The following is a 25,140-nucleotide window of genomic DNA, read 5'->3' as shown; positions in this document are numbered from 1 at the left end:
TTGGTACTTACTCATGGTTATGTCCGTGTCCCCAGATGTGCATCAGTTTCTGCCCCTGACACTTGATAGCCCGAGACTCGACACAAGTACATCACTTACCTCCATGACTTGGTTTCCTCATCAAGGACATGGTGATTCCTGGGGTGCCTGGGTGGCTCAGTCGTTAAGCGTCTGCCTTCAGCTCAGGTCATGATCCCGGGGTCCTGGGATCGAGCCCCGCATCGGGCTCCCTGCTCCACGGGAAGCCTGCTTATCCCTCTCCCACTCCCCCTGCCTGTGTTCCCTCTCTCGCTGTGTCTTTCTCTGTCAAATAAATAAATAAAATCTTAAAAAAAAAAAAAAGAACATGGTAATTCCTGACCTACTAGAGTAAAAGGATTGTTGGGAGATCGAATAAGATAAGGCACGGGAAAAATTCCAAAACTCCATAGTGCTCAAATCTAAAACAGATTAAGTTTCCCTGGAGTTTGATTCTAAACAAGATCACACCCTCGTCTGTAGTCTCAGCTCCAAGACATCTCTCCAGGCTGGATGGGGGATCTCTGAGGTTGGCCAGTGGGTTCTGATTTGTTTTTGTTTTGTTTTTTAATATTTTACTTGTTCACGTAGTCATTCATTCATTTATTTATTTAGAGAGTGCAACAGGGGAGGGACAGAGGGAGAGGGAGAGAGAGAATCCCAAGCAGACTCCACCCTGAGCGTAGAGCTCCAAGGGGGGCTCGATCTCATGACCCTGATATCATTACCCAAGCCGAAATCACGAGTGGGACGCCCAACCGACTGAGCCACCCAGGAGCCCCCAGTGGGTTCTGGTTTAAGTGGAGCTTGGTTCTGGGGAAGCATTATAGAGGTCCTCTTGAATCCTGTTAGGACTTAGTCCAGTCCTCAGTTCTAGGAAGACTTTAGGATGCCAAATGGAAAGTCATTCATCTTAATATCAATATAATTTGGCTCAGCCAGGAGAATGAAAAATTCCCATGTCACACCACGTGCTCACTCAGTGCTGTAATTTGATAGCCTGGTTCCAAACAAAGTGAGGAAACCACACCCAGAGTTGACTACAAAGATGGACCAGGATAGAGTAAGAACAGGAACGTGAAGATAAGCTGGAGAAGAGGCCTGGCCTGTTTGGGGGCAAAGCGGAGCATCATGGCTGTTTTCATGACCACTTATCCTGGACCTTCTAGTTTTAGGGTATGTGAAGTTTTTAAATATGTTTCACCAATTCTCCTACAAGTGTCAAAGTATTGCAATGTACGACTGCCTAGTAAAGGAATTTGTAACATAAATGCAAAAATAGCTCTGTCATTCGACAAGAAATTTTTTTAAGTGACTGAAACAGGTAATGATGGGCCTTCTCGCCCCCCGCCCCCTTTAGGTTTTGTGTTTTCTCTGTGCTATCTGGTTTATTCCGAAAAACACTTGGGCTCCCTCTGGTGGCCATCCCCGTGTTTGGGCACGTCTAGCCTGAGAGCTGAAGTTTCAGTGGCATGGCATGAAATGTTTGGATGAAAGCGGAAGTGGAAATATTAATAGCAGATGTTATTTTCTTTTGTAAAATGACTAGCACTTGGAAACCTCCAAATTAGTCGGCGTATCCAATTCATTCATTCATCCATTTATGTCTCCTCATCTAATATGTTGTTGATACTTGACTTTCTTGAAAGAAGGGGTATCTGGGCTGCAAGTCCATAGAAAGATACTGAGTTCCAATCCTGTACGTCAAACAGATTTTCCCAAGAAGTGATTCTATGAGGTAGCAAGTTTTTATGGAATGCTTACTGTGTCTTAGACCAGAGTTAGGCTTTGTGGAAAACAATTTGCTACTCACCATTTTTTAAAAACTATGAGCACACTCTTCTTTAACTGTTAGCTATATTATTTCTTTTTCTCCTTTAAATCATATTCCCATTATATTTTGCTCACAGAATTTTATCCTATTGTAATGTATTTTTTTCCAGACCAGTTTACCTCTTAATTGTCTCAATGTGTTAGTTAATATACAGATTCAACCACAGTAACAAAGGCTCCCACGTAACGGTGTCTTAAGAAGATAATTTTTCTTCATGTTAACTATCCCAGTGTGAGCTGTCCAGGGTTAAATGGCACCTCTATGTTGTAATGTATTTTATGATCGAAAGTCTCTTATTAATTACCTTTTTATGCTTTCATGTATCAAAAAGAAATATATAAATTTAAATTTTAGTATTTTAAAATTTCTTATGACTGTCTATTAAAATTTTTCTTTTGGCTTGAGTTATGACAGTAGTTGTACACATCTGTCAAAATTAAATATTTTATAGATTTTTTATAAACAATTATTAAATATTAAAGTAAATTATTGGAAAGACTTCATTGAATGACTTAGATGCTTTTTAAAAAATGAATTCGCTATCTGTCTGCAGTGGGTTTAACATCAATTCTGTTCTTCTTCTTGGATATTATATACATAAGAGCTGGGGAAGCTCATTCACATAAATCAGTCGGTGAAAAGGAAATAGTTTTACATAGCAAGGTCCCTGAATTCTTCGACTCCTAGGCTGCTAGTGTGGTACCTCCTAGAGAGAGGGAGATGATGGGGTCGTCACAAGAGGGATTTGGGGACTGTTGCATTCTGGATGGATTTCAAAAATAAGAGTGATGGATTAAATGGGAGGTGAGAGAGAAGGAGAGGAGTTACGGATGACTTCAGGGTTTATGGTCTGACCGTGTGGAAGTATGCAGTCACCAACAACTCCCAAAAGGGAAAGCTGAGGATAAAGGGAGCTTGGAGACCCAGTTTGAAAGTCACTGTCACTAGAAAGCACCCAGGATTCTAGTTAGGCTTTTGTTCTGTCCAGTCAATAGTCAATGATAATAAACATCAGAGAGTGAAAATGAGATTAGATGTTGGGTATTTATACTGAGTAGCATGTGCCTGGGGCATGAATAAAATTAGAATGTGTCTAAAAAATAAAAATAATGAGACAAAAATCAGCAAGCGTTTTATTAAGTTCATCTTCCCCCCTCTGTTATATTTTGTAGATTTTAAGAGAATTTATGTTTGTAAGTAAACTCTGTGTACAACTGCAGATATCACCTTTCAAATTAATAAAAGGTTGATTTATGGGCTATATCAAGTACAAATACTAAATGAATCAAGCTAACAAAGCGTCGCTTAATAAGCATCCTCGGGGACCTAATTTAATGAATAGGTAGAGGGATGTTATTTGTAACTGAGCCCACAAATTATTTCTATATGAATCAGTGATTTTAAATGGCTATGGCCTGCTTAAAACAATTTGTTTTCTTAATTAGTTTAATCATTCTCTTTTTAGTTTCTTATACCACTAAATGAGTTAATAACCCCTTTTTCTTAAATAAATTAATCTTTCCAGCCTAGCCACAAATATCCAATTAATAAAGCTTGAAGAATTGAAATAATACCATAATAGGAGGAAAATGATCATATTTTATGTAATCCTTTTAAAATCAACTAACATTTATTAAGTGCCTACTATGTGCCATGCAGGCACATGCTTTGGCTCTAGAGATATGAAGTCCAGTAAAACTAATTCTTTTTTTTTTTAAAGATTTTATTTATTTATTTATTTGAGAGAGAGAATGAGAGAGAGAGAGAGCATGAGAGGGGGGAGGATCAGAGGGAGAAGCAGAGTCCCCGCTGAGCAAGGAGCCCGATGTGGGACTCGATCCCGGGACTCCAGGATCATGACCTGAGCCGAAGGCAGTCGCTCAACCAACTGAGCCACCCAGGCGCCCCAGTAAAACTAATTCTTGACTTCAAAGAGCAAACAGCCCAACAGCTTAAACAGCTTAGGAGCGATATAGGTAAATAGATAATTATATCAGAATGTGGTACTGAGAGAGATGAGAGTTAGGCGCTAAAATTCTCTGTGCATTCTAAGAGCCATGTCACTTGAACACAAGGATTTCCGAGAAAATATTTCATTATTCACCCCTCAACATTCCCCCTCTTCACTAGAATGCAGTTACTAAATTACTGTCTGACTCCAGACTAGGTAAATTACAGGTGACAGAAATCCACATCAAGCCACCTCAAAAGCAAACAAGGGGAAGCGGAAGACTCACATCCCCAGTACACAGGAGGACAAATGTAGAGCTGACCCTCCGCTAATAGAAGCCAAAGGCTCTACTTCTTTCTGCTTTTCCCCAAGCCTGGAAACATGGCCTCCCCGGGTCCTGAGTTCTTCCCCAGCAGTTACAGTTAGAAAACCTCGGGGAAAGACACTGACTGATCTAGTGTGGGTAGGGTAGCCCCTCCACCCCAACTCTGAGCCAGTGTGGATGAGATACCACTGTGGGCTCAGGTCTGAAGATGGGGAGAAGTTCTGCGCCCAGAAGAAGCGAGGAACAGGAAACACTAGCTGTTCACCTCTCCTCCTCGGGGAGGCACATTCAGCTGACTGCTAAAAAATTAGTCCCCTTCCTCTAGTGTCCTCAGATAACAACATAATGCAATCAATATCTCATTTGGGGTTAGTCTTCATCCCTTGTTTATGTAGAAATAGGACAGAAGCACTTACGAGAATAATGTTGACATCACATTTTGCAATAGCTTTGATTGCAATGAGTATTGTGCTTTAGAAATTCCATGCATTCCATTCAGTCAGAAGCATAATTTCTTTTTCACTGCCTTCTTAACATGTATGATGTGGAAATTAACAAGATTTGATCTTGTTAAGTCTTTTGAGCTACTTAGATGTGGGTTCTGAACCAGTAGATGACATAAGCAATCCCATTTGTCCTAGAATATTACAGAGATTCTTCTTTTTCTTTATCTATTTGATTTTAAGTCTTTAAACCCTATGAGCCAAATTTACATTCAGATGAGTCATTAAAGCTTATATTGTGTGCCTAAAAGGAAATGTTTATGCCAAGAGTCTCAAATGAAGTCTAGTGAGACAGTGAATTTTTTAAATAATGGTTATCTTTTACTGATCATAAACGTAATAATGCTTATGTTGAATATTTGGAAACATAAAAGTATTTTTAAAAATTTCCCATAGATGCCACCAGCCAGAGTTCTGTGTGTTTCTATATTTAACATACAGAAACAAATATACATATAGAAACAAAATTTAGTTCATACCGCATAGTTTCATATTCTACTTTTTTTAATCAAGTTTTTTAACAGATTTTTTTATTATCTAACATTGTCTCAACCATATTGGGAATGAATTTCCTCTACAATGATTTTTTTTTCAATTATCTATATCTTGTCAAGGTTAGGTTTCATACCATCCCCTTCCTGTTTCTGGAATTATTTTTAGTTATCTTGCTGTTGTTCTTCTTTCATTTTTGACGTTCTAAGATTCCCTCTGGTATTATTTCCCTTCTGTCTGAAGAACTTCCTTTAGAAATTCTTATAGAACAGGTCTGCTGAATATGAATTCTCCTAGATTTTCCTTCATCTGAGAATGTCTTTATTTTACCTTAATTCCTAAAGGATATTTTCACTGGATAGAGAATTACAGGTTGACAGTTTTTAATCTTTCAGCATTTTTTTCATGAACCAATATTGTTACATTTGCATCAACCAAAGTCCATTGTTTACGTATCTCCTTTGTTTTTGTGGGGTTTTTTTTTTAAAGATTTTATTTATTTGACAGAGAGAGAGATAGCGAGAGCCAGGAACACAAGCAGGGGGAGTGGGAGAGGGAGAAGCAGGCTCCCCGCTGAGCAGGGAGCCCGATGCGGGGCTCGATCCCAGGACCCCGGGATCATGACCTGAGCCGAAGGCAGACACTTAACGACTGAGCCACCTATGCGCCCCTCTCCTTTGTTTTTATGTGGTGTCCTCTTTCTGTTCCAGGATCCCATCCCAGATATCACTTTACATTTAGTGATTATATCTCCTTAGGCTCTTTTTGGCTGCTATGGTCTCTCAAACTTTCCTTGCTGTTGATGACTCTGACAGATCTGAGGGATAATGATCGGGTATTTTAGAGAATGTCCCTCAATTGGGATTTGCCTGATATTTTTTTCAAGATTGACTTTGATTATGGATTTTTGGGGAAAGACCACAGAGGTATAGTCCATTTTCATCACATCATATTAAGAATACATACTGTCAATTTGATTTACCATTGGCTTTGATTACCTAGTTAAAGTGGTATTTCCCAAATTTCTCCACTGTAAAGTCACTCTCGCCCCACCCCCTTTCCATACTGAACTCTTTGGAAGGAAGTCATCATGCACAGCCCACACTGTAGTGTAAGGAGTTATGCCCTACCTCCTTGATAGTGAATACCTACATAAATTATTTGGAATTGTTCTGCATGGAACATTTGTTTCTCCTCTCACATTAATTAATTAATTAATTAAGTCAGTCAGTCATTTATTTATATCAGTGTGGACTCATGAGTATCTATTTTATACTTTGGGTTATAATCCAATACTATTTATTTTGTTTCTCGAATTGTTTCAGTTTTGGCCATTGGGAGATCTTTTGGTTGGCTCCTGTGTTTCCTTAACGTACTCCCATGATTGTGTTTTGTTTTGTGTTTTTAAACACTTCCTTACTTTCTGACACAGCTAGATGCTTGTATATTCCCTGCGCCATCTTAGCAATTGCCATTGTGCCAAAGATTCTTGGTTCCTTTTATTGAAGAATGGTATTAGAAACCAAGATCTGGGTGGTAGGTGTTCTTGTTGCTACTGAGATGCCATTGCTTTTACACCCCTTCAGCCAAGACAGCAAGGAAATATATGTGGATATACTAACCTGTGCATATACACAAATCTATAAATATTTGTGTATATACCTATATCTAGCTATTTAGAGTTCACACTCATTTCTTTAATTCTAATCCATTAGCGCATGGATCAGTCCAGTCTCCTCTCCTTGCTTATCTGTAACTTCCCACTCCAACAATGAGAAATTTGACTCCCACTATCTGCCATCTATTTTTCTAATTCCAGTATATATATATATATATAGTGGTTTCAGACTGATTACCTGTAACCCATGAAAAACATACTTTATAAACTAGAATAGAGTGCTCATGTACAGATTATTTTGCCTTTAGTCTTACATAATCCATTCATTTTGAAATTATTTAAGTCAACACCTTCCCCACCTCCCTCACCCCACTCCCTTCAGTAAGGTTATTTCATGCATTTGTAAGATTGTCAAATTCTTTTTGCCACAGTCTGCATTCTATCCTGGGATTCCTAACTTCCTGATGATTTAATTTTTTTTACTCTGAATATATTGTTTTACTCTGAATATATTGTGCTGTAAAGTTCTGTGGGTTTTGACAAATGCGTAATGTCATGTATCCTACAGAATAGTTTCACTGCTCTAAGAAATTTCCCATGCTTCACCTGTCTATCACTCCATATCTGAAGCTCTGGCTATCACTAATTTGTTTATTCTCTGTATAATTTCACCTTTTTCAGAAAGTCAAATAAATGGCACGATATAGTAGGTAGCCTTTTCAGACTGGGCTCTTTCACTTAGCAATATACATTTAAGAGTCCATATTTTTGCATGGTTTGATAGTTCATTTCTTTTATCACTGAATAGCATTTTTTAATTTTTTCTTGCCTTGTTGCACTAGCTAGAACATCCAGTATGGTGTTGAATAGAGTGGTGAAAAAGGACATCTCTGTGGTTAGGTTTTTAGTGTAATCATTTTTACCATATATTTTAACTCTTCCATGACATTATTTGGCTGTAAGTATGTGTGTGTGTGTGTGTGTATATATATATATATATATATATACACACACATATATATATATGTATATAGGCTGCAAAATATCCCCTAATTCGGATGTATCATCACTTATTTTTAACCATTTATATAGTGTTGGATATTTTGGTTGTTTCTAATTTCTCTGTTTAGTTTTATTATCTTTAGTTTCTCTGTTTAGTTTTATTATCTTTGAAATAGAGAAGAAAACTATCCAATTCATGTAAATTATTGTGTCAAACAAATAAAATAATCCATGGAAAATTCTTATGGCCATATCTGTTAAAAAATTTAAAAAATTAAAAAATAAAAAAAAATCTGTTAAAAAATTAACACTTGATAAAATGCTTTTTCAGTTATACTTATTATTAAAGCTTATGAAAAATATGTGATTAAGGGAATTAAGGTAGAGCCTGTGTTTAGGAGCAGAGATTCTCCTTATACTTTATGGAAGCTGGACTTTGGTGCTATACCATAGGAGTAAACCAACAAGGAGCCTGGAGCCAGACTGCTTTGAATTCAGAGGCTGGCTTTGCCATTTCCTAGTTATATGGCCTTGAGCGTTACTTACCGTCTCTATGACTCAGGTTCATCATCCAAAGAATGGGTTGATAACAACAGTACCTACTTCCTAAGCTCATCATGATGAAATAAAAACATACATATAAAATTTACACAGCACTGTACTTGGCACATAGTGTGCACTCAGCAAATGTTATATTCTTTTGATTATAAACAAGATAAAGTTGATTTGCCTCATTTATATTTCTGGTAATATATTTTTAAATTTTCTTCACCCAAACTCATCACTACCATCTCCCTTCTTCCTTTCTAATATCAAGATTCAAGGGCCACATTCACATTTTGTTCTAAAGGAGATAATATTTTTTCTGCTCTCCTTTTTCCCAATGATCCCCACCTTCATTATGTCAACAATTCAACTTAAGCATGCTATGCCAGCTTCTGTTCTCAGCACTGGGGAATAAAACAGAGATGGCCCTCCCTCAAATAAAAAAAAAAATAAGAAAGTAAACAATTTATTACAACTAAAAGGAAGTGCAAGATGCCCTGAAGCAACACTGTCCAATAGAAATATAATGCTAGCCACATATGTCATTTAAAGTTTTCTGGCAGCCACATTTTTTTTTAAGATTTTATTTATTTATTTGACAGAGAGAGACACAGCGAGAGAGGGAACACAAGTGGGGAAGAGGAAGAAGCAGGCTTTCTGCTGAGCAGGGAGCCCGATGCAGGGCTCCATCCCAGGACCCCGGGATCATGACCTGAGCCGAAGGCAGACGCTTAACGACTGAGCCACCCAGGCGCCCCTGGCAGCCACATTTTAAAAAGTAAAAACAAACAGGTGAAATTAGCTTTGATAATATATTTTCTTTATTCCAAGACATCTGAAATATTCCCTTTTCAACATGCAACCAATATAAAACATTATCAGCTATATATTTTACACATTTTTTTTCTTGTACCTGGTCTTCAAACTTCAGCAAGTGTTTCACACTCCCATCTAAAGTCAGACTAGTCACATTTCAAGGGCTCAGTGGTCACCTGTAGGACCAGCTAACAGCTCTACCAGCACCTCATAGAAGGCCTGGCACATCTTGCTGAGATTGAAGGATGAGGAAGTCAGGAAAAGGGAAGAGAATGCATGTTAAAGGCAGAGGGAATGGATTGGGCAAAACCTCCAAAATGGAAGAGTTTGATGTATTTGAGGGATTGGAGAACATTCTTAGCAACTGGAGCAAGGGGGAGAATGGTAGAAATGAGGCTGGAGAGGTAGGCTAGAGGCAAAAGTAGGAAGAGGCTTTTAAACAGCATTAGGAAGTCTGGATTTGTTCCAAGAAGAATGGGGAGCCATTAAATGTTTTAAATAGAAAAGCGACATGATCAAGATTGGCTCTTTTTAAAAAATCACCGTAATTCACAGGGCAGATGGGCAAGGGCGTGTTCCCCAGAAGACAGTGTAGGGTAGTGGCTAACCGGAGGGCTCATGTACCAGAGTTGCCACCTGCCAGCCATATGACCCTTAGCCTCAGTTTCATTACCTGTGAAATGGGAATGATAAGAGTATATTCTTCAAAGGGTCATTGTAAGTATTCCATAAGATAATTTGTGTGACTGACTTATTTTACTTGGCCTAATACTCTCTAGCTCCATCCATGTTGTTGGCAATTGGCAAGATTTCATAAGTCAGTCAGAGAAAGACAATACCACATGATTTCACTCATATGTGGAATTTAAGAAACAAAACAACAAGCAAAAGGGGAAAAAAGAGAGGGAGGCAAACCAAGAAACAGATTCTTAACTATAGAGAACAAACTGATGGTTACCAGAGGGGAGGTTGGTGGGGAGATCGGTAAAAACTTAAAAAATAAATAAATAAATAAATAAATAAATAAACTTAACTATTACCATATGACCTCCCCCCAAAATAGATAATTCATGTGAAGCACTTAGCACATAGCATTCAATAAATACTTATTCTTATCCTCCCCTGAGATTGGAATAGTCTCTTGTAGGATGAATCCCCAAACCTTCCTTCTTTCTCTTCTTTTCTGTACTCCTATTCTGGAGGACCCTAAGCAGATGAGAAGAGAAGAGAATGGAACAGCTACCCTTACCCCACAACCCCAGGTCAGAAAAGAAAACCACTTTCACTATCTTGTCCTTCACCCCAGTTTGTGATTGCTTTTATATCCTGAGAACAGTTTTCATATGAATTGTATAGTCTCAGAGTTTTCTCTGCTCTATACCTTCATAAAGATTTCCCATGGGTTCCTTCTTTAAAAATATTGTAAGATCACAGAGGTTTAAACTCCTAATGATAATTAGAGAAAAGTAATTCTCAAAGTGGCTATCTAAGTAAGAAAAAGCAATGATACTACCAACTAGTAACAGATCAGTTATTTATGGTGTTTTCAGGCATAGTGAACCACCCAGGACATTTGACTTAAAAAGTTTTGAAATAAGATAATTTAGTACAATATTAAATCACATGGAGAGTGTTTCCCTCACTTTTAGCCAAAACATGTCCCCTTCCTCCCTCCCTTCCTTCCTTCCTTCCTTCCTTCCTTCCTTCCTTCCTTCCTTCCTTCCTTCCTTCTTTCCTTCCTCCCTTCCCTCCCTTTCCTGGTACTACATCCTCCTCTACATTCTGGAGGGAACCCCACCATGTAAAAAGAATGAAACTTTCAGTATTTACTCAGAAGAGATCTACTTTAAAATGCAGTCTACCGGGGCATCTCGCTGGCTCAGTCAGTTAAGCGTCGGACTCTTGCTTTCGGCTCAGTTCATGATCCCAGGGTCTGAGATCAAGCCCCCGTAGGCTCCTGTGCTCAGCGGGAAGACTGCTTGAGATTCTCTCTCTCTCCCTCCCCCTCTGCCCTTCCCCGCCCCGCACTCTCTCTCTCTCTCTCTCTAAAATAAATACATCTTTAAAATGCAGCCTACCATTTCTTTAATTTTAAGCTGCACCAAGCAGAGATTTGTAGTGATTCTAATGCCAGCTAGAAGTTGAGACAAGAAACCAGGTAAGCAGTGGAGTCCTCCCTTACTGTCTTGGGTGGGTGCCCAGAGCAGGCCTGTGTGTGCCCCCTATAGCAAGTCGTGACTACAGTCCCACACTTAGGCTGTCCTATGTCATGGCTGCAAAATGACCCTTCCAGAATCTGGACCCTCATGTACGGGAAGCAGATGGAAATGAGATACTTGGTGTTTTCTCTAAAAACAGCCTGTTAATCACCAAATTGACTAACTGACTAAATGACTAACCCCAGTCTGGCTGAAAGCTTTAATCAAGGGGCTGCAGTAGCTTTGCTATGTGCACCCAAACATTTCACCTTCCAAGAGGTACTGTGAAAATAAGTCCAGAGGGGGAGCTAGAATCCTCATCTTACTTCCAAAAAAAAAAAAAATTATGTCCACAGTTTAAGTTTCTAGTCAATAAAAGAACACAATAACATTTGATTCCTTCTCATTGTACTTGCAGATGTTTCAAGTATTTCTAAAGCCTTTCAAATTACTTTGAATAAAAAGCTGCCGACCCTGAGGTAGAAATGCCAGGTTTCTAAAGTATGATTAAGCCTCCATCAGCTTATTACTTCTCCAGTAATGGTAAGGCTTTAAAATTTGGGTTTCTTCTTCTTATGCACACTCCAGAAAATTAGAAAAATACAGAAAGGGAAAGGAAGAAAAATATGAGTGTAATGAAATGTTAAAGGTTTCATTTATTACGCTACTTATTTCTTTGGCCTTTTAAGATGTACAGTTTGTGTGTCTTGACACCATCATCTGCACTACTGCAGCTTGATGATTAAAGAGAAAAAGAAAGAAGACTGTGTTTAGGGAATCTGGTGTATAAGCCAGCTGTGGAATGAACTGGTATCTTCACGTAGTACGTATGCTTTCCCGGCTTGTTTTCCTATTCTATAGGATAGGCTTTTCAGGACTTTGATGGTTTTTGTTTTGATGAGCTTTGTAAAGGCTCAAAAGTTTTCTCGAAAACATTAATAGGTTTTTGCTATTCCAGGAATTTTGCATAACATATGATTATGTTATGTTTGCATAACATATGATTTATGATAGCAACAAAGGTACTGCTGCTATCAGGTTCCTGAGCCCTTAAAGGTTATCAAAATCATTTGTATGTTCCTGGCCTGTATGGGTACTAAAATTGTGTTTATTATAGCTTTAACCTACTGGGTTGCTTGAGACAGAAAAAGAAATCTTTTAAAATTTCCAATCAATACCGACAAATACACCTACATGCAGAAGACTGTGTAAAAAGTCAATTTAGTGCATGATTTTCAATTCCAAGTGTAGGACAAAGAACTCTTTTTTTTTTTTTCATGGTAATTATTTTACCTTTCCCAACTGGGAGTTACTATACTATTAAAATAATGGCTTGGGGCATTTTGCAAAGCATGCATTTAAAAGCCAAGAAAACGTATTTGTGTTTTCCTGTTGAAAATATTTGTCCTAATTAATTAATTTGTTCCCCATTAATATTTATTAGTTTTAATACAGAAACCAATGACTATGTTCATATTTCTAGGACAGACTGCTTTCTAGACCTTCCTTGATGTAAAGGAAATACAAAGGTCAACTTGAATGTTTCTCCCTTCCAACCTGAAACACCTTACTTTAGATTTTGAACCGAAGAGAAATGTCATTCCCGGGAAGGAAGAAGCAAAAGGAAAATGGTCCATAAATTGATTGCCGACAGCCAATAATATTATTAGTCTTTCCGTGTTTAACCCTGAAGAACAAAACTGGAATTTGAGAAATGAAAAGAAGAAAAATTATTTCTGTTCTTTTCATACTGCTGCCCGGTGAAAGCTCCACAGAGATTTCTCCACGTAGTAATCAAATAAATATTTAATGAATAATCTCTATGAACAGAGCACCACAGAGATTCCAAGAGGACAAGGACACATTTTTTTATGTTAAGGAGCTCATGTTATACTTGGAGAAACAGATATGTACATAACTCTGGCCAAACAGTCAGATGTTTGCAGTCCTGGGGATTCAGGACATGCAGAGAAGCCCAAAGGTCAACTCAGGACACAGGTGACGTCTGTAGGAAATGTACTCCACAGAGTCCCTCAAAATCAAGAAATTCAGGAACACTTTTACCTGATCAGGAATCTCCCCAGATGGTCATTTCAGTTGTTTCATCTAACACATTGATTATAAATCTTCAAAGCACAAAGAATGAGAAAAATCACCTGTAGTGGGCTCATTTGTTTTTTAAGTGGTTTCTGTACCTTCTTAGATTGTATCAGAGGGTGTCTCTAATTGGGCCAATCTCATTTTTTAAAATATTTTGTAATCCAAACTTAGGATAATTTACCAGAATAATTTCCTTTGGATTCTAATGCATCACCTTAGCACAGTACAGAGGACATTCTCAAATATCCATGGAATAAATTGATATTTACATGTTTTTATTCAAAATGGAAATACATAACGTGGTAGTTTGTTACATTATATGTTATTATAAGTATGTTATTATGTTACATAATTTTAAGGATTAATTTATACTAAATGGGTTTGTAAGAATTATTGTTTGAAAATAGTTCCAAATTTTTAAGAGATGGGAATTTTGCCTTTTTTTCAGGATAGGTAAGATAGATGTAATTTTGTTTATATATTACATAAATATACATGTTTATATGTATAACTCTCTTCTCTACATTTAGGTTTTAACAACCCAGGTTAGTAGCCATTTTTCCTGGGGTTTTTTGTTGTTTTTGGTTTTGTTTTTTGTTTTTTGTTTTTTGTTTTTTTTGGTGGGAAGAGGATGCAAACCTTGGAGTTTATCAAAGTTCAGTTTTTAGAAGTTTCATGCCACAAATTAAAGCTCAAACATGTGACCCAAACTCTGCCAGTCTTTGCAGAATCCATTTCTTTTGTTGAGGGTAGCAGGGGAAAGTCTGGGTCTTAGGGTGAATGGCAGAGTTTCTGGGATCCACTGTGTACACTTGGTGAGTCTCGGTGATGCCCCATGGCAGAGGCCATGAGGCTGGGCCGAGGGAATGTGCAGTGTGGTTTGGGCCTGGTTCCTGGCAGGGTTGTCTCTCAGCTTGTCTCTTAGGTCTTCCAGAGATTCTCTGAATTTTTTACTATCCCTTAATAAATTCCTTTTCTGCCTCAACCATCTAGAATAAGGACAGAGACTGAGATAAAGCAAATTCTGAAACTACTCTATGCCATTGATATTTAGATTCATATTGTAAACACTCCTTCATTTTCAAATACTAATTTCATAAATATTGAATACAATTACTTTTCACCTTATTCCCTGAGGAGGATAATATAAGGATTATGTTGTGTTACACCTATGCTTGGAAACCTTATTAAGTGTTTATGTAATGAATTTGGTTGAGATGAGTTATTTGTAATTTATAAATTTTAAATGTGTTATTTGTGAATGTTAAGTATATTATTCAAATACCCCTAGAGACCAGATGCATTTTCTTTAATAAATTGTAAGCATTTAATTTTCTTGGAAGGTCCTTGAGTACTTAAAAAAAAAAGTAAATAAAAGTGGTTTGTAAATTATGCCATTTAACTAGAAAACATATTGGGTAATATAAATGTTATTAGGGTGATGACCTTATAATTGCATCAACTAGACCCAATCTTTAGGAAGCACTCCTAAAATTTTATAAGGGATTATGACATTATGGATTCAAAGGGTGCCACTGGTAGTCATCTAATTCCTGGATGCTCTAAATGTGGTTCACAGCCCAGGAGCATCAACATCATTTGGCAGAAATGGAGAATTTCAGGTCACACCCCAGACCAATGGAATTAAAGTCTGTATTTTAATGAGACCCCCATGTGATTCATACAGATATTAAAATTTGAGAAGCACTGATTTTTATCCTCATTTTATCAGACACAAAACCCAGCCCGTTGAGAAAACTAAAGGCAGTGGGGGGAGAGGCATAACTTAATGGTCCTCTCCATCAGGAAGTTTCTACTCAATTGTGAGTCCTTGAACCCACTTCTTCACGCCACAGTGGCAAAGGAAGCAGCCAGTCATTTTCTTCTCAACACTCCGTCTACCTGAACACATAAGTTACCCCTTACCAACTCCTCGCAAACTCCCCACCTGAACATAAATTACCCTTTCCCATCTCTCACAGAGTTTTCTCTTCACTCACCTACAAACAGAATCTCCTGGAAAGAATGAATCAATGAAGAAATTCTTCCCTTCATTCCATAAATACTTGTTGAGTAGCTGTCAAGAGCTGGGGGATAGAACAGTGAGCAAAACCAAGTTCTTGTCCTTATGGAGCTAACATTTCAGTGGAGAAGACAGATAGGAAACAAGTGTATAAAATGCCAAGTGTGTAAGTGCTATAGGAAGAGGGACAAAGAGTGCCAGATGTGGGGCGGGGATGCTGTATACTATGGAACGGGCAGGGCATGACAAGATGTGCCAGCCTCACCTTACACATTCCCTGCCCCTGGAATCAGCCATTTCTCCCAAGAAGACTTGATTTCCAAACTCAAGATGTTCATTGTTAATTGGTTTGGTCATTGTTTTGAAGCCTAATATATCTCATTTCTTCCACAGTGAGAATTCTGGGTTTTCAAAGACAAAAGGGTGATAAATTTAGATAACTCATAATTTCTTATGTGCTTTATACTTCATTATGCATACAGTAGATTCAGGTTAACAATGCTACATGTCTATCAATAAATTATTGTTAAATATATTATCTATCGTATGTATGCAATGGCATACCCAAAAGTGCATGTAGGAACACCAAAAAAATGGTGAAGTAGCTTTTAATGTTCTGATATGAAAAGATCTTTTAAGACACAGTAAGTGAAAAAGAGCAGGGTCAGGCCAATAAGTATACCATTTGGAAGACTAGGGGACAGAATATATATTTATATTGGCCTGTGTGTGTCAATTAATTGAGCAACTTCAACACAAGAGATTTTTCTAAAATGTGTTATGCAAACTTTTCTCCTGCTTTTGGATTGTCCCCAGCAAGATCCTGACCCCCTGTCTTCAGGGAAAGTAGAGTTTCAATCATGGCGTTTCTATGTCATTCTATTTTTTTTAGGGATGGGGAGGGGCAGAGGGAGAGGGAGCAAGAGAATCTTAGGCAGGCTCCATGCCCAGCATGGTGTCTGATGCTGGGCTTGATCTCACAACCCTGAGATCATGATCTGAGCCGAAATCAAGAGTCGGACACTTAACCGACTGAGACACCCAGGCGCCCCATATTCATTCTATTTTAAACTATTAAATAAATGTTAACTTCCAGTACACACCATGCCCAGATTTAAATTTGAGGTTATAAAAGGAATTGTCAGGGTGTTTTAGATCTTTTATTAATGAGCACTAATCCCATAAAAGTTTTGAGAATTGAACCATGTCTCTAAATCTTACATTCACTTTATTTCCCAAAAGTGCTCAACATCCTATTCCCAAATTTGGGATAGGCATCTAGACAGTGCTTAATTCTGACTTTTCTGACAGAATTTCTTGTAATGAAAGAGAGGGCAAAAGATGAACAAGGCTTAAATTTGTAGAGAGAGGAGGAAAAGGAAGTGTAATACCCCATAAGTTTATATTTTCATGAAAATCACAGTTGTGAGGGTAAACAGGATGGAATATTATGTTTGACTTATTTTGCATCTCTTTGCTCCTATTACTGAAATGAAGATTTACTAGTAATATGTTGGTGTTATCACTATAAGAAAATCTGGGCCTAATCAAGTCAATTCATAAGGAAAAAAATGAACCATTTTCTGTACGATCTCAAAGAGAACAATTCCAACTGATAAAAATGGTGCCTCTCCAGAAAGTTAGCATTTCATTTTTTGCCTCCAAATACCTGGCTTAGGAATATCTAATAGACATGTAGACACACCTCCTAGAAAGCAAACACTCAGAAGATCCTATATGTGAGAAGAAAGATTGGTAGCCAATTGAGGTTCTCTCCCACTACTAGGAGAAATTAGAAACAATCTTTATTGTAGATTAGAGCTTGACAGAATCATTCTAAAAACATATCTTGCCGCATTGCATTAGGATATGCTGGAGAGAAACTTGAACCAGTTGCTAGCACCTGCTAGAGAATAGCACTCCCAGACTAGTTAATACAACAAGCACCTGGACAACCTTTTCCTGTAGGCACTTCTTTGTTCCAGTTTCATGGACTCACCAAGAAGCCTTCGGTATACTTGAAGTCTCTTCTGATCTGCAAACCTGACCAAATAGACTATAACCTGAGGCTAAACTATAGACTTCACTTTCCACAATTTAAAAGCCACTTTTTAAAAACATGAATATGCATATTGATTTGGTTGGATTGAGGAGTCTCAACTCAGTGAGATATACACATGAAATAATCCCCTCTTTACAATAACCACTCTTTACTGTTGAGTGGAATACTTTCTTTCTCACTGGTACTTGGCAACCATAAAAATACCTCAGTCTTAACCCATAAATTCTCTTGTTTCTTTGGTCCCTAAAAATATTTCAAAATTATTACGGATTGGTCATGTCCATTTTTTATATTAAGACCTTATTTTTTGGAGCAGTTTAAGGTTCACAGAAAAATTGAGGAAAAGGCACAGAGATTTACCATATACCTTCTGCCTCTACACATGCATAACCTCCCCCATTATCATTTCCCACCAGAGTGGTACATTTGTTGTAAGTGATGAACCTGCATTGATACATCATAATCACCCAAAGTCCATAACATATATTATGGTCCACTCTCGGTGTTGTACATTCTAATGGGTTTGAACTCATAGATAGATATATATAGATACATAGATATATAATGACATATATCTATCATTATGGTATCATACAAAGTATTTTCACTGCCCTAAAAATCCTCTGTGCTTGCCTATCATCGCTCCCCCCAATCCCTGACAACCACCGATCTTTTTTTTTTTTTTTAATTAATCTCTGTATCCAACGTGGGGCTTGAACTCACAACCCCGAGATCAAGTGTTGCATACTCTATCCATTGGGAAAGTCAGGCACTCCTGATATTTTTAACATAGTCTTCATGGTTTTGCCTTTTCCAGGATGTCATATAGTTGGAATAATATATCGTATAGCCTTTTCAGATGGCTTATTTCACTTTGTGTGTGTGAGGACATTAGCTTTCATTTCCTTTGGGTAATTACCAAGGAGCATAACTGCTAGATCACGTGATAAGAGTATGTTTAGTTTTGTAAGAAAATGCCAAACTTTCGAAGTGGCTGTCAAAATCTTTCAAAGTGGCCACACCATTTTGCATTCCCCCCAGCAGAGGATGAGAATTCCTGTTGCTGCACATCCTTGCTGCCATTTGGTGTTGTCAGTGTTCTGGAGGTTGTCCATTCTAATTTGCATTTCCCTGATGACATATGATGAGGAACATCTTTTCTGATGCCTATTTGCTATCTGTGTATCTTCTTTGGTGAGGTTTCTGTTAAAGTCTTTGGTACATTTTTAAATCAGTTTGTTTGTTTTCTTACTGTTCAGTTTTAAGAGTTCTTTGTATATTTTGGCTTATAGTCCTTTATCAGATATGTCTTTTGCAAATATTTTCTTCCAGTCTGTGACTTGTCTTCTCATTCTTAACATTGTCCTTCACAGAACAGAAGTTTTTCATTTTAATGAATCCAGTTTATCAATTTTTTTTTCATTATTCTGCTTTTGGTGTATCCAAAAAGTCATTCCCCTTACCCAAGGTCACCTAGGTTTTCTCCTGTGTCACCTTCTGGGAGGTTTATAGTTTCGCATTTTACATTCAGATCTGTTTTGAGTTACTTTTTGGCAGGGTGTAAGGTCTGTGTCCACATTCTTTTTTTTTTTTTGCGTGTGGATGTCCAGTTGTTCCAGCACCATTTGTTGAAAAGACTATCTTTGCGCCACTGTATTGCCTTGGCTCCTTTGTCAAAGATCAGTTGACTATATTTATGTGGATCCATTTCTGAGCTAACTGTTCTGTTCCACTGAGCTATTTGTCCATTGTTTTGCTAACACCACACTATCTTGATTACTGTAGCTTTATAGTAAATCTTATAAAGGCAGACAGTGTCAGTCCTCCGACTTTGTTCCTCTTCTTCAATATCGTGTTGGCTATTCTGGGTCTTTTGCCTTCCCACATGAACTTTAATATCCATTTGTCAATAGCTACAAAATAACTTACTGGATTCATTTTTTTAAAACGGCTAGGTTTTGTCGACATTAGAGCCGCATCAGTCTAAAGCTTTCTCTTTTAACTGAACATCATTTGAGGATTCCTACCAGTCTGTGGCTTCTGTTCCAAGTGGGCAAATCTCAAGTTTGACCCTGGATTCCCTTGTCTCTCCAGATTTGGGGGCAGCAGTTTGCCCTGGATCTCCATTCTCTGACCGGCCCAACAAAAGTCATTTTCACCTTGTTTAAAACAGCTTTTTCTTGTCGTAGGGACAGGAGTAGCAACTTTCAATCTTTTTACATGTAGAAGCTGAAACTGGAAATCTTTAACCCAATTTTGAACTAAGAACTTTAAGAAAGACTTGAAAAGAAAAAATATGGCCTACAGATGGAAGCCAAAGAGCTCTATAGATGATTTTTCCATTATTCAACAAGTGGAAAAACTTACGTAGTTATTTCAGACTGGTGAAATCTGTTTATAAGTCTGACTTAGTTCTTTCTTTAATTTCGTCTAGTGAGCCAAAGAGTGCTGACACAGATGATAATTATTATAAGAATGAGACGTACATTTCTAAGGGGCCTTAGTTGTATTATTCCAAAATGCCAAGGAATGTAACTCTAAGAGTATATCGTTTTCACTAAAAAGTTGAATATTATTTTCCCCAGCTCCTGGAGCTTTCCTCGCTTGAAATTGGAAAGGGAATTTGAAATCCAGAATGTCATTGCTTTTATTCATTGACTCATATTGCCTCCCTCATTTTTTAACCCACAGAAGTTTTGCTTCCCATCAAGATCAAGAGCTCATTCAGACCAGGTACTTTATCAGCCTCTGCTTTAGCCTAGCCTGTTGCTCTGCACACAACACACCTTCAGTAAATACTTGCATTAAATTGGATGTAGACTTATGTGACTTTCTACTGCACTGGGTTGCCAGTTTGCCATGAGCTTTGTGTCCCAATCTAGCTTGTTATTCTTATCTCTTGGCTTAAAATATTGTGCCTTGCAAAAGCCTTCTGTGAGCAAACACTTGAGTAAAATGAATTACCCCCTTTCAAAAGGGCCTGAATATGGTTTTTCACAAGACCTATTACCATGCCTTATACCTCATTATAATCTACTGGGGAGTTATTGTGCATTTTGTAATGGAGGCTAAATTCCTATTTTTCATCACCTGATTAGTATTTCTGAATTGGCTCTGGTGCCAAAAGGAATATTTTCCCTTACTGTTTCTCCTTTTCAGTAGTGATCGAAATATAATAAAAAGCAGTAGAATGCATCCCTTCTCCAGAAACAAACAAAAACCAATTACGGCCAATCCTGAGGGAAGTCTTCGGTGAAGAAAGCCAAGAAAAGCAGAGAGAAAGCTGAATACCTCTGCCTTTATCTGTTCTCTCTGCCTAGCTTTTTAGGATCATATTTTCACAGACTAATTTGGATTCTTTCATGCCCAGGTGGAGAAGAAGAATTTTTATCCTCAACACATGATTGATGTGTTGAAATGTATGCAATTTAATCGGAGAGGGGTCCGTTCCTTTTAGGGCTTATTTGTGATGTGTGTTATCTGGCTGTAGGACAAAACTTTGGGCAGCCCTAGGAAGCCAACCAAGGAGGCATTAATGTAGGCTCAGCCTGCTAGCTCCCTGTCCATCTTCTTTGCCTGCAGTCTGACAGGAAGAGGGCCTGGGAGGATGTGGAATCGCGGAAGGGAGATTCCCTGCCCCCTCTCTGTGGCCACTGTCACCACCCTGCTCTGCATGTCCCGGGTCCCCCTGTCCTTAAAGCAGTTCTTGCCTCCCTGCACTCAGCTGTGCATCACAAGGAGGCCAACTTCTGCGGAGAGTGTTTCCCAGGCTCCTCCGGTTTTGCTTTTAAGGCTGGTTTTCTTGCTTTGATCATCTCACTAATACCACCGTGCTAAATGAAATTCTTTTCCTTCTTTCTCTGGCTTCTGGCTGGAGGGAGATTGAAGGCAGGAGGGTTCTTGCCTCCCTCTTGGCACTGGGAAGGAGGGCAGCATTTCTAGCAGTGGCTCTCCCACTAGGACGTGGTGGGGGGCCCCCCAGGGTTCCAGCTTCCACCATGATGCCCGACTCAGGCTCTGGTCCCTCTGTCCCCCTGCCGGAGGGCTTCCTGCTTTGCTGACATCTGGTTTTGGCTTCTTAGTGCCCTGTTGGCCTTCACAGCTCCTCCACCATCCATAAAGCCAGTTCCCAGCATTGAATTCCCTCTGTGGGAGATCCTGAGTGGTTTCATTATCCTGCTTACCCTTTGACTACTACCTAGGTCCTTGGTATATTTGTCTTAGCCCTGGTAGGACAGCTCCTTGATGCCAAATGTTTTATTGTCACAAACATGCTTTTTAAAAAGCTAATTCAGACCAAGCATGATGCATTAATGCTAATATGTCATCTCAGTGGGTCACTGTGAATACTTATTGCCAAAAACTCATAGGGTCAAGTCTGATACCTAATCACTTAGAAGGACTTAGATGCACTTTTCTCAACGGACTTGAATCAAGCAGAACATTTTCTCTTCAAAGGGTGAGCAAAGATGTCTCTCGAAGAAAAATGCAGGTGGGATGAGGTCATTGTACCTGTAGCATAGGCACAGGAGTGGGGTAGACCTGGATGCCACCCCCAGATCTTCCAGGTATTAGCTGACTGAACCCAGGCCCTCTGTGCCTCTGGCCTTAGTGTTCTCAAGGGAAAATGAGATAGCACAGATAGAGGTGCACGTGTGCACGACACATGTAAAAAGCCTGACGTAGGAAATGCTTGGTCTTGCCTTTAGGGCTGCTTTTCTTGCTTTGATTCTCACTAATATTACCGTGCTACTTCTTTCCCTCTCCTATTTAACCTAATCATTTGTAAAATGAAATTCCTTTCCTGTGCTTTCTCTAAAGCACAGCTAAGGTGAAATTCTTAAAAGGAACTTCACTTGAAAGCCAAGGGAAAACAAACAGGAAGTAAGCAGATCCAAAAGCAATAAAGCCATGCTTATAATGGAGGGGTCCCTGAAAGGCACTGGCCAGTGATTTTGTTTCTCAGGGACCTGGACTGCCTGTGTCACAGATGCCCTCTGTCTCACCACGTCTGGCTGCTAGGCATAGAATATGAATTCTCGCTTAACTGGGTGTAGTGTCCCCTTTCAAAGACAAATTTTTATTCCCCCAAAATAAAACTTTCCCTGCTTTCACCCTGCATGGGTTCCTTGGAGGTTTTATTTAAATAAAAGGACTGTCCCCTTCTCAAAGCCATCCATTCATTGTGTTATCCCTAAACCTACAATCTTTGAGCCAGAAAAGGCTCTGAGAACGCTGCCTTTCAACAGATTAAACAGCCTCTGGTCCTGGAACCAGTACTAGGATTATCAGACTGAATGGCAACCTTGCGTACATTTTATCTCTTTAGAAGTTGCAAATCAAAGGAACAATTGTGGTTGAAGCCTGATGCTTCCCTTGCTTTCGTAATACTTTTCTTTTGAGGGGTCCAAGGAATCAAAAAGGGAACTATACAAATTAACTAACCTAGGGACCACTTTTCGCATTTTGTTCAAATATAGCCACTTTTGTAGAAACAAATGAAAAGATTCAATCTTCAAATAGTGTTTTATTGCACCTACCAAAGAATAAATATTCATCAGTAATCCTCAAGCATGGACATCTTCTTGACCTCTCTCCCAGCCAGGCTCTCAAATAGTACGGCAAAGGAAAGTTCACTTTTTCCTAGGAAAGAAAAGGTTACCTCAGAAGCTAATCCCACATCCATCTACTGTAGACCACATATACCTGCACCTCTTTCTTCTAAGACAAGAAGAAGAAATGGGTTTCTATTATCTTCAAGAATAACCAGAAGCTTCTACAACTTACCTACATAACCAGGCATAGTCCTAGACATATAAACCAACCTGTGTAATGTAAAGAAGTGGGATACGTGACTAATGGGAACTCACAACTCGGAAATAATCAGCATGTTTTAACCACACACATTTCCAGGGCCCTGGTGCACGCTGGTCTGGTGCTTTTGAACACTTTTTCCGGTGACTTGGGATCACACAACTCCGTCTTCTTTGAGGAAGTAGTACAAACACAGGGCACGGTCACTCTCCCAGCTAAAGGTCTGCCCTAAGGGGATGTGGGCTATTTCTGGGCAAAGTCAGTCTCTGTTTAAAGCTCCTATTGAATTGAATCAGATTGATATTCCTTGGTCTATGCTGGTTGTAAACAGTGTGCTGCTAAAATACTACAATATTGCTTGACACCTGTGCTTTAGTGATTTCAAGAGGAGAAAAAAAAGTCTCCTTGATGCCCCCGGAGGTGAGGGAAATGTTTAAGTAAGTCAGTGAGATTTCAGTCATTCAGAGTAAATAGGCATCTCATCTATGCTTTTCTTAAAGCTTTGTATTTCGTCCCCTATTTCCTTAATTCTATTGTAATGTCAAAACAGCAGCTCATCTTAAATTTGCTGTAGATAAAAAGGAAAACATATATTTATACATGTGTATTTGTATTTAGGTGCATAAAGTATTTTAAATTAATATTGACTTTTATTTCCTCCATTGATTCTATTTTTTTTAATTAGGACCAGAGGGAAAATCTACCAACTCATTTTCAGTGTAATGGCTTGATGTTGCAAAAAGTAGGGTTTTTAGTATAAATAGTGTAATAATGTCTGTATTAGGGGTTTTTTGTTTGCTTTTTTACTGTTGTACCAAATTACCACAAGCTTAGTGGCTTAAAACAACACAAATTAATAATTCTACAGTGCTGTAGGTTAGAAGTCTGAAATGGGTCTCACTGGGTTAAAAATAAAGGTGTTGGCAGCCAATTCCTTCTGGAGGTTCTAGGGGAAAATCCATATATTGCTGCACCTTTTCCATCTTCTAGAGGCTGTCTTCCTTCCTTAGCTCTCAGTCTCTTCCATCAGCAAAGCCATCAAAATCAGGCCAAGTCTGACTCACGCTGCTGTCTCTCTGGTTATAACACTTTTGCTTCCCTCTTCCATCTTTTAAGAGCCCATATCATCACACTGGACCCACTGGGAAACACCAGGATAATCTTCCTATTTTGAGCCTTAATCACATCTACAGAGTCCCTTTGTCATGTAATCTAATATAGTCACAGGTTCTGGAGATAAGGATATGGACATCTTGGGGTAGGGGGATGCATTATTCTGCCTATCACAATCTCATAACTAAACATGCCATCATCTCCTACCTTCTGGTATTGATGGTCCTACCACCATCTTTGACCACACCTATCTTTCTCCTCCGTCTGGAAATGCCATTGCCAGATATTACAGAGAACTATCGGGAGGGGTTTGGGAGGACTAACGGACCTACCTATGTAGCTGTGTACCAAGGGATTTTCCTGGGATCCCAATTCAGCAGCTTCATCTGAAGAATGTGGATAATGGTGGGAGCTTCATGTAGATCCTAGAGCTGTTCTGACAGGCATGGAATCCTGAAAACTGTACGGCACTTTGCAAATGAAAGAGATGGTACACTAGCTGTCCCTGTGGGTTCTAGGAACTTGAGTACATAAAACCACCAAGAAGGATCATTTAGAAATTAAAACTTTTTTTTTCCAAAAGTACAAATTGCAGAAAAAGAATCTTAACTACATGACAGAGGATGAAATCGCTCATTTCCATTCTAAATCAATACTTTATCCCCATCCCCTGAGATAGGTCATTTTAATCTCCATACATGTTTATCTTGTTTCGCTTTTTCTTC

At 38.6% G+C, this 25,140-nt stretch overlaps 1 protein-coding gene across 8 annotated transcripts in view; it reads left to right on the top strand.

Moving 5' to 3' along the window:
- RAPGEF4 (Rap guanine nucleotide exchange factor 4) overlaps positions 1-25,140 on the top strand; it is a 121,297-nt gene that overhangs the window by 11,850 nt on the left and 84,307 nt on the right. The gene's annotated exons all lie outside the window — the stretch shown is intronic.

The sequence above is a fragment of the Eumetopias jubatus genome, unplaced genomic scaffold (genome assembly GCF_037043125.1).
Source record: "Eumetopias jubatus isolate StellerSeaLion01/CBP00866 unplaced genomic scaffold, mEumJub1_p1.0 scaffold_3, whole genome shotgun sequence".
NCBI classification, from domain to species: Eukaryota; Metazoa; Chordata; class Mammalia; order Carnivora; family Otariidae; genus Eumetopias; species Eumetopias jubatus.
This window is presented reverse-complemented; position numbering and strand designations above follow the sequence as displayed.